Source organism: Nipponia nippon, unplaced genomic scaffold (genome assembly GCF_047370975.1).
Source record: "Nipponia nippon isolate SJK-2023a ecotype South Korea unplaced genomic scaffold, ASM4737097v1 scaffold_12, whole genome shotgun sequence".
NCBI classification, from domain to species: domain Eukaryota; kingdom Metazoa; phylum Chordata; class Aves; order Pelecaniformes; family Threskiornithidae; genus Nipponia; species Nipponia nippon.
In genome coordinates this window covers 13,217,171-13,231,666 of record NW_028262313.1, presented here as the reverse complement: position 1 = coordinate 13,231,666, position 14,496 = coordinate 13,217,171, and the positions used below count along the sequence as shown (strand labels likewise).

General features: G+C 51.0%; 1 long non-coding RNA gene across 2 annotated transcripts; it reads left to right on the top strand.

Moving 5' to 3' along the window:
- The first annotated feature begins 4,182 nt into the window (after positions 1-4,182).
- LOC148056710 (uncharacterized) lies at positions 4,183-13,050 on the top strand. Of its 2 annotated transcripts, XR_015702663.1 has the most exons (3): positions 4,183-4,404; positions 6,254-6,428; positions 12,778-13,050. It is a non-coding gene; the product is annotated as an uncharacterized LOC148056710 (long non-coding RNA). The 2 variants fall into 2 exon arrangements; XR_015702662.1 differs by lacking the exon at positions 6,254-6,428.
- The last annotated feature ends 1,446 nt before the right edge of the window (positions 13,051-14,496 follow it).

Here is a 14,496-nt window from a genome sequence, read left to right as displayed (position 1 = left end):
CATGGGGCGAAAGAAATGGGCTACATTTTCTAAAATAGAAAACTTCACAGGAGGGGATGTGAAATCATCCCTAGAAGGCAGATTTAGCAGTAAAGCGGGAAAATAGAGCCCCTTTAAGTCGGCCCTGGGCACATACATACTGCTGTCACCCTTCTCACAAGCTATAAGCCCTCGTAGCTAATGCACATATCAGCTGAAGATGGGGTAAGTCCTAACAAGGTAAGTGTCCCAGAAGGTGTACTTAGCTATAACCTGAAAGCATTCAGCTTATACCTGAAAGATGTCTGCCACCCACCAGATCATCTGAAGCCCAACTCTAGCCCAGGAACACCGTAACTAGAAATAATCAAGAAGAGATGTAATCTTCACTCTTTGGTTTACAAGACCAATGCTTTTTTTTATGAACTAAGTATTTTTAGTAATTGAGTATTTTATTTTCTAGGGCTCCAGTAATGGGAAAGAAGATTACGAGGATGGTGAAGTAGGCAAGGGAAGCTAGTTGGCTGATAATGATTAATGGGTGTTCTACTGGTTGGCAGCCCAGTTATGTTAGGATGAAGAGGTTGACAACTAAGATTCAGAATAGGAGCTGAGAGGGTGTGGAAAGCTATTGTGTGTTGTTTGCATTTGTGGAAGAGTGGTCTTAGGAATAGACCTCCTCTGCCCACTCTGGCAGGGCAGGTGAGGGCAGGGAAAGGATCCTTGCTCACATACTTGCAAACATTAAAACTGCATGCTTCTTCTTAACTTGACCTGCTTTTTTGCACTGTAGGCCCTTGAGGATCTGTGCCCTTTGGGCCCTGATTACAATGAAGGTGCCATGCCTCTCCCATGCTCTAGCATCAGAGGTGGAAACGATGGACCTCCTACCACAGCAGCTGGAGACAGGTGTCAGGGATACATGGGGTACAAGGATTATGGCCCAAAAGGTATAGTCCCAGGCTCTGCATACACTAGCAACCACCCTGTATGTTAGATGGGGTCAGTGATTGTGTGGGAAACTTGTGAAGAGCCCAGGCCTCATAAGAAATTGGTGGCTAACACAGGACGTGTCTGTCCTGCAGAAAGCAATGGGAGACCCTCTGGCCCTTGGGCTGTATTCCAGAAGAGATGCAAACCCACAGTGTTGGGTGTTTGCGGACACTGGGTCCTGTTACAGTCTTAGGCTGTGGTGAGCTGAGTTCCCTGACCACATCCCAGCTTGGACAACTCAGTTCTGACTCCATAAAAGTCCTCAGCCAACTGCTGTGATCTCTTCCTCATCTTCCACCCCAAAAGCTTATGCAGAGTGGTTGAGTGCTTTTAAACTGCTGCAGGCTTTCTTTTCTGTAGGCTTTCTTTTGCAACTAGAAGTCTAAGGGCAATCAAGAGGGACTTCAGGGCCTTGGGATGACTGGTTAAGGGATCAGGAGCACAAGTAGTGTTCTCCTCTATCCTAGTTGCAGGGAATGATGAGGAAAGATGCAGAAAAAGAGCCAGCAGATCAATACCTGGCTTCAGGCCTGGTGTCTCTGGCAAGATTTTGGTTTTTTTGATCATGGGTCAGTTTAGATGTTACCAGGCCTGCTGGCAACAGACAGGGTACACCTGTCTCAAAGGGGGAAAAGGATCCTTGCACAGGAGTTAGCAGGGCTCTTTGAAAGAGCTTTAAACTAGATTGGAAGATGGGAAGGGGTAAAACCAGGCTTGCTAGAGATAAGCCTGGGGGTGGCACACCAACATTTGAGGGACTGTGTGGTAGCGAGGTCCTTTGGTCTGCTGTCTCAGTGGAGGTAGGGGATAGAGAGCCATGCAGCAGGAAAGATGCAAGGGCTGTGGATGTGTTAGAAACCACGGAAGCACCTCAGAATGTTCATTTAGGAACTAGGGCTTCTCCCCCCGAAAAGGTGGCAGGAGCAATAGCCCAAGTGAAGTGCATCTACACCAATGCACGCAGCATGGGCAACAAACAGGAGGAGCTAGAAGCCGTTGTGCAGCAGGAAAACTATGATGTAGTTGCTATCGTGGAAACATGGTGGGATGACTCGCACAATTGGAGTGCTGCAACAGACAGCTATAAACTCTTCAGAAGGGACAGGCAAGGAAGGAGAGGCGACGGGGTAGCCCTGTATGTTAGGGAGTGTTTTGCTTGTCTAGAGCTTAATGACGGTGACGATAGGGTTGAGTGTTTCTGGGTAAGAATCAGGGGAAGGCCAACAAGGCAGATATCATGGTGGGAGTCTGTTATAGACCACCCAACCAGGATGAAGAGACAGATGAAGTATTCTCTAAGCAGCTGGGAGAAGTTTCACAATCACTAGCCTTTGATCTCGTGGGGGACTTCAACTTATAATACAGCGGAGAGGAAGCAGTCTGGGAGGTTCCTGGAGTGTGTGGGAGATAACTTCCTGACACAGCGGGTGAGGGAGCCCACTAGGGAAGGCGCCCGCTGGACCTCTTGTTTGTGAACAGAGATGGCCTGGTGGGTGATGTGACAGTTGGAGGCCGTCTCGGGCATAGTGATCATGGAATGACAGAGTTTTTGATTCTTGGAGAAGTAAGGAGGGGGTCAGCAGAATTGCTACCTTGGACTTGAGGAAGGCAGACTTGGGCCCGTTCAGGAGCCTGGTTGACAGAGTCCCTTGGGAGGCAGTTCTGAAGGGCAAAGGAGTCCAGGAAGGCTGGACATTCTTCAAGAAGGAAATCTTAAAGGCTCAGTAGCAGGCCATCCCCATGTGCCAAAAGACAGGCTGGTGTGGGAGAAGACCGGCCTGGCTGAACAGAGAGCTTTGGCTGGAACTCAGGAAAAAAAGGAGAGTTGATGACCTTTGGAAGAAGGGGCAGGCAACTCAGGAGGACTGCAAGGATGTCATGAGGTTACATAGGGAGAGAATTAGAAGGGCCAAAGCCCAGCTGGAACTTAATCTGGCTAGAGCTGTAAAAGACAACAAAAAATGTTTCTACAAAGACATTAGCAACAAAAGGAGAGCTAAGGAGAATCTCCATCCTTTATTGGATGTGGGGGGGAACATAGTGACAGAGGGCAAGGAAAAGGCTGAGGTACTTAATGCGTTCTTTGCCTTGGTCTTTAATAGTCAGACCAGTTGTTCTCGGGGTACCCAGCCCCCTGAGCTAGAAGACAGGGATGGGAAGCAGAATGAAGCCCCCATAATCTGAGGGGAAATGGTTAGTGACCTGCTACACCACTTAGATGTGCACAAGTCTATGGGGCCGGATGGGATCCACCCAAGGGAACCGAGGGAGCTGGTGGAAGTGCTCACCAAGCTGCTCTCCATCATCTGTCAGCAGTCCTGGCTAAGCTGGGAGGTCCAGTTGACTGGAAGTTAGCAAATGCGACGTCCCTCTACAAGAAGGGCTGGAAGGGGGATCCGGGGAACTACAGGCCTGTCAGCCTGACCTCGGTGCCGGGGAAGTTTACGGAGCAGATCATTCTGAGTGCCATCATGCGGCACGTACAGGACAACCAGGAGATCAGGCCTAGTCAGCATGGGTTCATGAAAGGCAGGTCCTGCTTGACTGACCTGATCTACTTCTATGACAAGGTGACCAGGTTAGTGGATGAGGGAAAGGCTGTGGCTGTTGTCTACCTGGACTTTAGTAAGGCCTTTGACACTGTCTCCCACAGCATTCTATGATTCTGTTCTTCCTTGTGCAACTGCTCTTTGGTGGATGTAGTACTGCCAGTTCTCCCATGCCAAAATAGCCCCTTCTCTAGGACAGATGCAGCTGGAGGGGCTGGGAGCTCACATCCCTGTAGCTGCTCCTGAGCCACCATCTCATCGGCTCCTATCCTGCTCAAGGCAGTTCAGCAGTGGGTTTGCAAATGTTCAGATCTAAAGTGACTGTAAGAGCGTTGCTGAGGTTAGGGTTTATTCAGGAGCTTGGCTCTTTTCCAGAGAGATTTACATGGCAAACCTCCCCATGGTGGCTCTCTGGATTATAAGACCTCATACCAACAGTGGCAGCACGAGACAGGTCTGTAGAGAACTGCTAGTGTATAACAACAAGCCGTCTCAAACAGCCTGGGTTCTAAAACCACACTGCAGAGCGACGGTCGCTAGGACCCAGGACCGGACAGTACCCTGGAGGGGCGGGGGGGGCGGGGAGGGAGCCCTGTGGAGACAGGGCGGCCTTGCCTCAGCCCCATCCCCCGTGGTCTGTGAAGCGTCTTATTTCCCCCCCCCCCCCCCCCGCACCTACTGCCTGGGGGACAGTCCTGGTGTCACTCCTCTTGGTCTGACTGGTCGCCCTTCTTAATCGACTGGTATCTCTACCACTCCTGGAACTGGAACGAGAGAAGGTTCTAGAAGTCTGGAGACTGAAATCTATAAATAGGGACTCTCTGTGGGGGGCTCTCTCCACCGAATACTCCCATTAGCAGGTCCAACGCTGGATCCAGGACTGGTGAGTCTCCTCTTCTTCCCTCTTTCTCTCTCCCCCTCTCTCTTTTTCACTTCTCCTAATGTAATTAAGTCGTCAAAGTTGATAAATTGTAGTTAAGAGTACTGCATGGCCTACCTCAATTTTCCATAGAGCCGCATAGCTTAGCCGCATAGCTGGGGTAGATACAACCGTGGGAGGGTTGGCAGGTATCGAATATTTGTACTGCATCTCTGTCTCTATAAAAGCTTTCTATTAAAGCTGGTGTTTGTGTACGGACCTTGAGTGTTGGCCCACCTTAATCCACACCGAGAGGATTTGCGAATCTTAGTCCTCCCCCCTCCTCCCCCCTCCTTCGCAGGTGGGACCTGACAGGGTCATGGAAAATTGCTCATTTGGGAAGCAGTAGATATTTGTTAGGTTGCCAGTGCCAGAGGGCAGGATCGCTCCCAGGTCTGCTGCCAAGCTGAAACTTCAGCGATGGTGCAAGAACACAGGTGAGGGGAATTCTTGGACTAGATGCTCTTTAGCTAAAAACAAGCCCAGTTCAACAGCTTTGCCATTTATTTCCGTCGTGGTTTAACTGGAGCCGGCAACTAAGCCCCACACAGCCACTCACTCACTCAGTCTCCCCCGGTGGGATGGGGGAGAAAATCGGAAGGGTAAAAGTGAGAAAACTTGGGGGTTGAGATAAAGATAGTTTCACAGGTAAAGCAAAAGGTACGCACACAAGCAAAGCAAAGCAAGGAATTCATTCACTGCTTCTCATCAGCAGGCGGGGGTTCAGTCATCTCCAGGAAAGCAGGGCTCCATCATGTGTAACAGTTACTTGGGAAGACAAAATGCCATCACTCCAAACGTCCCCCCCTTCCTTCTTCTTCCCCCAGAAGCATGATACTGAGCATGATACCATATGGTACAGAGTAGCCCTTTGGGCAGTCTGGATCAGGCGTCCTGGCTGTGCTCCCTCCCAGCTTCTTGTGCAACTGGCAGAGCACGAGAAGCTGGAAGGTCCTTGACGAGTGTAAACGCTACTCAGCAACAACCAAAACATGAGTGTGTTATCAACATTATTCTCATACTAAATCCCAAACACAGCACTATACCAGCTACTAAGTAGAAAATTAACTCTATCCCAGCTGAAAGCAGGACACTTCCCTTCTGTGGAGTTTAGTAACACTTGGATCTGAGGTGAGTTTGAGATGCTGGAGTTGTGCTTGCAGGCTCTGGTGGCAGGTTTTGGCATGGCCTAACAGTGCCTCTCTGTTCCACCCATGAGTAATTGTAGCTGGATCTGCAGGTCATCCAGCTATCCCAAGAGCTTATTTACAGATATGGATGATTGGGTACTTTCTGCCTGCAACTGCATCAAGCATTTATGACTGTAAATCTGGCAGCTGGACATTGACTAATAAATAACTGTCCCACAAGTAATTGCAGGTCTGAACTTGTGCCTGATAGCTGAGCTGAGGAGAGCACTGATTTATTTGAGAGCGAGCCAGGATGGCGTGGTGGGCTTGGCGTGCTGTGCTGTGGCAGGGTATATGTTAGGGATGGGAGCACTGGTGCAGGGGTGGTTCCTGTGGCTTGAGTCTCAGGGATGTGGTCAGGGTTGTCAAGGGATGTTACAAAAGGTGTCTGTATAAGGGGGCTGTCCCTGCGTGACTTGTGTCAGAAAAGCAGGTAAATCATTTGGCTGGTTTCTCTTTTGTGAGAGGTGCAAACGTGTTTTGGAGGAAGCGCATGGGGTTTTTTGTTTTAAGCTCTATTTTAGGGTGAGAAGGGCTGACCCTTTGGGGGGCACACATCACCTTCAAAGTGTGGATTGAAGACGTTTGGAGGAGAGGTGATCAAACTGTATGTGTTCTCACAGGCTAGTTATCGGCAGGTTATAGAGGATACAACATGGCTTTTACATAGGGCATCAGACCTCGTGTGAATCTGGACACACTGAAAAATGCGTATCTTCATAAACCCGGATGTGTGCTGAATCTGTCTTTTCTACCAACCATGGAGTCTGATCCTGGTATCCCAGGGGATGGGACTAGGTAAGGTTTATTTCCTTGCTGGCAGGACTCTGACTTGCTGCTGGATGTCTCAGCCATGCATGCTTATTTAAATAGATGTAGGATTTCTGACACCTCTAGAGCCATGGGCCATTTGGCCCACTGGTGTAAAACACGAATGTCAGCCACCCCGGCCGGGGTGGGGAGATCTGGAGGAGGAGAGTTTCTGGTTAATGCCCCCTTCTGCCTGGCAGAGGGCAGCTGCCTGCTCAGAGGGCTGGAAACCTCCTTGTCAGGCCTCGGCTGCCTTGGTGCTGCACTGGTCCTGCAGCACCTTGTGCTGCCTTCTTTCCACCAGCATGCATCGCCAGGGCATGCTGTCTAACAGCAGGAGGCAGAGCCTCTTCCCCTGTCTCCTGAGAAAGCTGATCCTTGGGAGTGGCGTTCACTGGCTGCATCTGTAAAGCAGGTATAAAAACCACTCAAATCCAGTAGTGCACTGCTGTTATAAGGAGGGAAACTGAGGCACAGGAGTGGCTGAAGAGACTGTGGGTGACCTGGCCTTGGGGCAGAGGCTCCCGGCCATGTGCATGTGAAAAGAGGAGAGTAAGGAGGAGAATAAGAGCTGAGATCATGACAGCATTTCTCTCAGCAACCCCTCCTGCTCCAGCATCCTGCCTCTATGCTGCGTCCCTGTTTGGGTGCAATACTTTAATTTATTTCCTTTCTCTCTTCCCTGCCTCCTCCTCCCGGCTCTCCTATGTCCTGTGGTGGGCACATGAGGCAGGGCTGGGTGTCCCATGGGGTTGCTGCCACAAAGACGTGCACGGAAAATGAAGTATCTTGTGCAATACAGTGCTCGCGGGAGTTGCAAGGGAGCAGCTCCTGGGGTTCCCATGTTGCTTTTGAAGGCAGATGCAGGGAGGGAGCAAAAGGAGAGGTGGAAGGGGTATGCATGCAGCTGCTGGTGCTCCTGGTCTGTGATCTGTCCCGAGTGCCAGGATCTGTGGTGTGGGGACAAGAGCAGGGTGATGCATCCCATGCTGCTGGGTGCTCACCCAGGAAGCACCCAACATTGCCAGCAGCCCTGGCCAAGGCTGCAAATGTTCACCGTTTCTTCCTCCGGGCTCCCTGCTGTCTAGGTTTTCAGTGAGATAAGAACAAGTGGAATTGAAGGCATTGAAGAAAAAAAAAAAGGTAAACCTGTGATAGTGAAAGAACTGTAGGTGCTGGTGTTGGGGTTAACTAGAAATTCATTATTAGGAAACAGGGTGTACTTGGTAGATAAGTAGGTTGTAGGAGTGTAGCTCGATAGATGTTGCTTGTATATTAAAAGTTTATAAACAGGATGTCTTTTGAAATGTCAGTAGTAATTGATTTTGGATTCTTTGATGTAAACTAACCAAGGACACCAGGGAAACAGTGGACAACATACCTGTCCTTTCTATGCACTGTCCTGACTATAATACTAAAAATCACCCCCCCCAGATACTGTGGGACCCTCCTCTGATTAAGGGGACCCCTACTCTCTGAGCATGCTCTGTAAAGATGTACTTATCTTCTTACCAAGTTAGGAATGTATATTAAGATATACCAATCAGGCAGCAAAAAGGCTACGTAATGGATTACATCTGTTATGTTTCTACTGTATAAAAAGGGCCGTTGGTAGAAATCTCGTGTGCTTGATTTGTGGGAAACCACCGCGCGCCCAGGTTTGCGCCAACCTGAAATAAATCATCTCTCCTGAGCGTGTGATTATCGGCCCATTGCACACCGGGCAAAGAATCGGCTCTTGGGACAAAACTGCTGCTTTCGGGTCAGCCCTGCACACACAGTGCAAGATTTCCTGCGTGTGGCAGGGACTGATCCAGCCCCAGCTACTGCAAATGGTTGGATGCTAGAGGAAGAGGGTAAAAACTAACCTCTTCCTTTTTGCCTTGGGGATGCAATTTTTTTGCTAACTGGTTATTAGAATGGCTTTGTGAACAAAATAAGAGGGCAGAAATTGGCGAAAGATGCGTTTTATGATAATCTTGAAACTCCGCAGCTCTCTCCGGGACTCCAGAACAGCACATTTGGCCTCCTGCTCCCTGAGCGTAAGAAGAGGTAGCTGGACGAGAGATTGTTAAGATATGGCCACTTCCGTAAATTCTCCATCGCAGCAGTAGCTGTGGCACGGCCTGAGAAGCAGGGAAATAGTCACCAGCTTTGTTTTTCCCTAGGGCAGAGGGCTGCGAGTGCAGCAGAGGGAGGCAGCTGGGGAGACAATCCCGGTGCATCCCCTTGTGCGGCAGGACGGGAGCAACCAGCTGGGCATTTGTTGGCTGTGCCTGTCCTCGGAGTGGGCAGTGACTCTTCCCCGAGGTTTGCTGGGGGACTCAGGAGCCCCTGGACCCAGAGCTGCTCAGGACAGCTGTGTTCTCCAGCTGGTCTCTGCGCTGGGAGATGCCTCGGGTCCCTCCAGCCACCAAGGAGGAGACGGAGAGGTGGTAGGGGGAAGAAGGGTACACGTGGGCAGAAAAACCCGGAGCAGCATGTTTCCTTCGCCCCTTTTGTCCACCAGACACAAAGCCAGCTGCTATTACCTCCTTTGAAGTGCACCTAGCTGCTCAGAAGCAGGCGAGGTGGCCAGGCAGCACCCTGGCTCAAGTCTATTGTGCCATGTATGATGATGATTGGGACGGGCATATCTGGACACAACCTGCATACCCTCCCCTCAGGGCAAGGTGATAATGGCCAGGATTCCCTGCTCTCTTGGCACCAGTAATCAGGACGCAACAACAGAGCACAGAGCACGCCCGCGGGGGGGGGCTGGGGGGGGGGGTGTAGGGGTGGTGGTGTTGTTGGGAGGTGGTGTTGTTGGGAGGGCACAAACCCCGCCTCCCTCCACAACAGCTCCTCGAGTTAAGAGATCTGGAGGAGAGATACGGAGCTGAGCCAGGGGAAACAGCGGTGGACGGATCTGGACAGTTGGAGCCGACCAGCTCCGTCTTACCCCAGCTGAAGCTCGATTGTTGGCATTAGGTCTGGGAATATTGTTAGATAGTACGGGGCCAAATATTACCAGTCCCTTACGGACTTGCGCTTTGCGCTGGGGACGTCCTATGCATCCCACTGACCATGGGGGAAAAGTGCACGGCCCTGGAACTCGGCAGACAGCCTGCAAACAGCCCTGCTGCAAACTGCCATTTTAGCTGAATTAGAAGGACCAGCACCCGTTGCCCTGGGTGCCCGACGAGCCCCTCCTGCAGAACCGACTCCCTGGGAGGTGATTTGTGAGCCTGTACACTTCTGACCTACAATAAAGGGAGCTGAGGCAGTGTTGAAATCTTTAGGTTTGGCCATTAAGACACGCTTCAACAGTGTTACTTTCCAAGAGGTCCTTCAGCGTATGCTAGCAGATTTACCACTCTGTGCCCCACAGGATAAAAGCCAGGGGAGAACCTCAGCTAAAGTAAATGTAATGGAAACGAGACAGCCTGTCTCCATGCAAGAGACAAAAGCAAAAAGGGGAAATTGGGCAACGCCCTCGGTGACTACTGATGGTAAGAGAGATGGAAAACATGTTTAGATAAGGGGCTCTCTCCCTAAACTAATACTGTCTAATGGACAGACAGGCCGCCCGACCTTACTTTGGGGTTCCTGTAATACAGTGCGTAGGGATGGATTGCAGGGTCAGTCATGGGTAGACTCGTGGGCAAAACGGAAAATTAGGGACACCACCCTCTTTGCCCCACGGTTTGCCTCCTCCAAATGCATCCCTGACTGTTAAGCTGTTGCAAGCAGCTGCTCCTTTGCCCCATAGCAAGCTAGTTAATATTCCGCAACACAAATGGCCTGCCGGTGCTATTCGTTCCGTTACCGAATTGATAAGGGAGCTGGCAGAACAGGGAATTGTTGTCAAGTCTCATTCCCCCTACAATTCTCCTGTACGGCCAGTAAAGAAACCTAATGGCAGGTGGCGACTAACAGTAGATTACAGAGCCTTGAATGCTGCCACTGACCAGCTTCCCTGCGGCTGTTCCCAGTCTAAGGGATACAGTCCATTTCTGTAACAAACAGGCCTTTCCATGGATGGCAACAGTGGATGTGAAGGATATGGTTTTCAGGATCCCAGTATCAGAGGCAGACAGGGAGAGATTTGCTTTTACCTGGCAGGGACTGCAATATACATTTACTCACTTAGCACGGGGTTTTAAACATAGCCCCGCCGTTGCTCGTGCTACAGTGGCTACAGAGCTAGAACCATTAAAATTACCACAAGAGGTTGCTGTGGTGGAGTATACAGGTGGTGTCTTACTAGGTGGATACTCAGCAGAACCTGTGAAACAGGCTATGGACGTTGTTAGAACATACTCACAGCCAATTGGGGTGGAGGTACTAGCAGAAAAGAAACAAGGTCCCAGCCAGGAAGTAACCTTTTTTGGGAGGCAGATGGATAGGTGGGAGGAAAACAGTTCCTGCTGAGGTCCTACAAGAAATCCAACTGTTACCTGTCCCTGAGAATAAAAAGGGGTTGCCTGCTGCGCTCGGGACTTTAGGATTTTGGACAGCATGTATTACAGGTTTTAGTATAAGAGCATGACCACTCTATAACTTAATAAAGAACAATGCAGTCTGGGAATGGAGCCCACAACACGAAGAGGCCATGGAGCTTCTAAAGGAAAATGCGAATGTGTATGGAGAGAAGAGATATTGGTGGGAACTATGGCAACAAGGGCCTACCGGTTCTAAGGAACTCCCTGTTACTTTTGGCTCCCAATCATGGCAGAGTGCTCAGCACAATTACTCGACTTTTGACAAGGTGCTATTAGCAGCTTATGAAGGGCTAATAACAACTGAACCTTTGACTCGGGGAAAAGGCATAAAATTACGTGTGCCTATACCTGGTCTTAAACCTATTCTCCATGGTAAATCACTGCCTTTAGGCGCAGTACATAAGATCACTGTACAAAGGTGGGCATTCTATGTCTGCCATTGTGTAACTGCAGATGGCCCGACTAAGGAGAATAACGTTACTGAAGTAGTGGAATGTGTAGGAATGCCTACTGAATACACGGAACCTCCCCGCTCTCCTATCCAGGATGCTTCTGAATTCAGTCCCCATCAACCAGATGGTGTCTGGTTTACTGACAGGAGCGCTCGCAAAATACAGGGTAAATGGCAAGGAACAGCTGCTGCTGTATCTGTATCTGATCAACTTGCAGTAAGTGAATGAGTAGGAGATTCTGCTCAATTAGCAGAGCTCTGTGCCATAGTACTAGCTCTTAGAAATGGTGTGTGGACCGTATACACTGATTCGTGGGCTGGTGCTAGACAATGGCTAGGAAATTGGGCAAAACGCAATTGGCAGATAGGGAACCGAGATGTATGGGGAAGAAAATATTGGGAACAAATATACCAGATCGCCAACTCCCGTCCTATTGCTATAGTGCATGTAGCCGTACATCAGAAAAATACTACTCAGGTGGCCAAATGGAACAATACGGCTGACCACCTAGCCAGTATCAATGTGGCAGGATTTTACTCTGCCCTGAGCACTGAATGGTTAGGACACGCTGGTGCATATGACCTATATCAGCATGCAGCAAGACGAGGCCGGCCCATTTCTAAATAGCAAACAGTTCAAGTAGTGACCACTTGTGGATTTTGTAATGATACGAGGGATTATCTTGTCAAATGTCAACAACAAGAAAACCTTAGGGAAGGGAGAGCGCTGTGGGGTACTTGGCAAGTTGACTACATATTGGACCCATGAGACATACCTCTGAAGGATGGAAATTTATTATGACTGAAGCTGAAACAGTAAGTGGTTTGGGTAGTGTTGACCCTACACACACTGCATCTGGATTGGCAACTGCTAGGATTAAACCGATGGTTTGCTTTGCACCCAGTGCCACAAGATTTACAGTCAGATAATGGCTCATCTTTTAAAAACAAAATAGTACAGGAATGGTGTCTTAAGCAAGGAGTTAAGTGGGCTTTCCACTTACCCTATCGACCTCAGCGTAATGGCATAGTAGAAAGACAGAACAGGTTGCTTAAACAACAGCTGAAATGTCGAAACAGTAATGCTAATTGGGTAAGGAACTTATGGGAAGCTGTACTAGCACTGAACTCACGGCAGACTCCTAATGGCAGTCCACTATCCAGACGTTGTGAACAATCCCCTGTGCTGAACCAACACCAGCAGGATCCTTTGAATACCTCTGTGTGGCATCCAGGAGATCGGGTGAGAATTCAACACCTGTCACTTGGAAAACCGTGGATCGCTCTGCAGCACTTTCGAGGGAAAGGAATATGGGAAACTGTAGATGCTGTTGGAGTGAAATTAATCGTTACTGAGGCTTGGATACAATCCGAGACTCAAGTCTTCTTTCTCTCTTCCTAGGAACTGTTGAACTCCTGGATGAATAACTGAAGAGCTGTCGTTCAGCCTGCACACTACGGGAAGTATCCATCTAGAAAGTACACTAAGCATTCCCTGGAACTTTGTTACTACTCTCCATAGAAAAGTGCTATCAACGGAAAGAACGTTAACATCAAAAAGACAGGAACGTTCATGTATTGGACAATACTAATCCTCGTGTTGGCAATCTGGCATTCTATCACATAACTGTATATGCACAATGCAATAATTAAGCAAACCAAGAGAAGCCAGTAAGCTCTGCAGATAGGTGCTCTGTGGCCCTCGTGCCAAGGACGGTAGGCAAGGTGTAGCCCTCCAGCAGCTGGGCTCAGACACTCAGCCTGCCCAGTAGCTGGCCCCTGGATCCCAGTCTCCCCACTTGCTGGCCCCTGCGGGTAGGAGCCCCCAAGGCCGCAGCCCTTGTCTGCTTGCTGATACAGACCGTCTCATGGCCCCCGAGCGGGACGGGACTGCCCCCAGTCCCGTAGCTGACCCTCTGTGCTCTCACCACCAGAGACACCCAGGGTCTCTCACACACAGGGCTGGCCTTCAGACACCCACTCACCCCCTTGCTCCCAGGCCACGTCACCTGCTCACCGGCTCTGCGGCTTGATCTTCGCTGGCTATCAGACTCACTCCCACACCTGCACTCGCTCCAGTCGCTGCCCCAGGGACACGGGAACCCTCCACCTCGTGGTCTGACCCCAGCTGCTGCACTCACACACCCACCCCCTCCCCCACCCCCCACCCCCCCCGCCCCGCGCACACACGTGCACGCAGGACAGAGCGCCCTCACCCAGGCCAGAGCCAGGAAGGAATTTAATAGGGAGACAGGCCAGGCTGCGCTGGTCAGGTGCAGGGCATGGCCAGGCAAGCCCATTGGCAAGGTGCTGGCAGCCGGGCGCTGCTGCTCTCACTGTCCCGTGAGGCAGCTGCAGCGGAAAGCCCTGTGCAGAGCCCGCCAAGCAGTCCTGAGGACGGAGGGACATCACCAGCGAGCTGGGGCTGCGGGCGCGCGACAAAGCCTGTGGGGGAAGGAGAGCTGTAGGCGAGGGGCTGGGCGGGGATAGGTGCTCTGTGCCCCTCGTGCCTGAGACATGCGGCCTGGGGAGAAGCTGCTGCCTCTGTGTCTGCGTCGTCTGATGGGGCAAGAGACGCGCTCTGCGTGTCACCATCTCCCTCTGCTGCAGCGTCTCTGTCAGGGACCTCCTCCCACTCTTCCTCCAGGTCCTGCAGAGCAGTGTCACTGGTTGCAGGGCCAACACGGGCAGGCCCTTGGCTCTCTACCCTCGCTGCCAAGCCTGGGTCGCTCAGGATGCCCTGAGCAGCGCCGACAGTTTTGGCACCATCGTCTGCCAGCTGGGGCATGGCTGCAGGCAAGGGAGGAGCCAATGACTGAGCGTCTGGAGGCGCTGAGGCAGGGACAGCGACGCTGTGCCCCTCTTCATGGGGAGCTCCAGGCAAGGGACAAGTTGAGAAGCTGGTGTCCTCAGGCACTGATGCGGGGAGAGGCTTGCTGCGTCCCTGGTCCCTGGCACCTCCGGCCAGGCAAGACGCTGCTGGCTCTGCATCTTCATCTGTTAATGGGGCAAGAGACACGCTCTTTATGGCACTTGCTGCCTCTGCTGCAGCGTCTCTGTCAGGGACCTCTTCCCACTCTTCCTCCAGGTCCTGCAGAGCAGCGTCACTGGTTACGGGGCC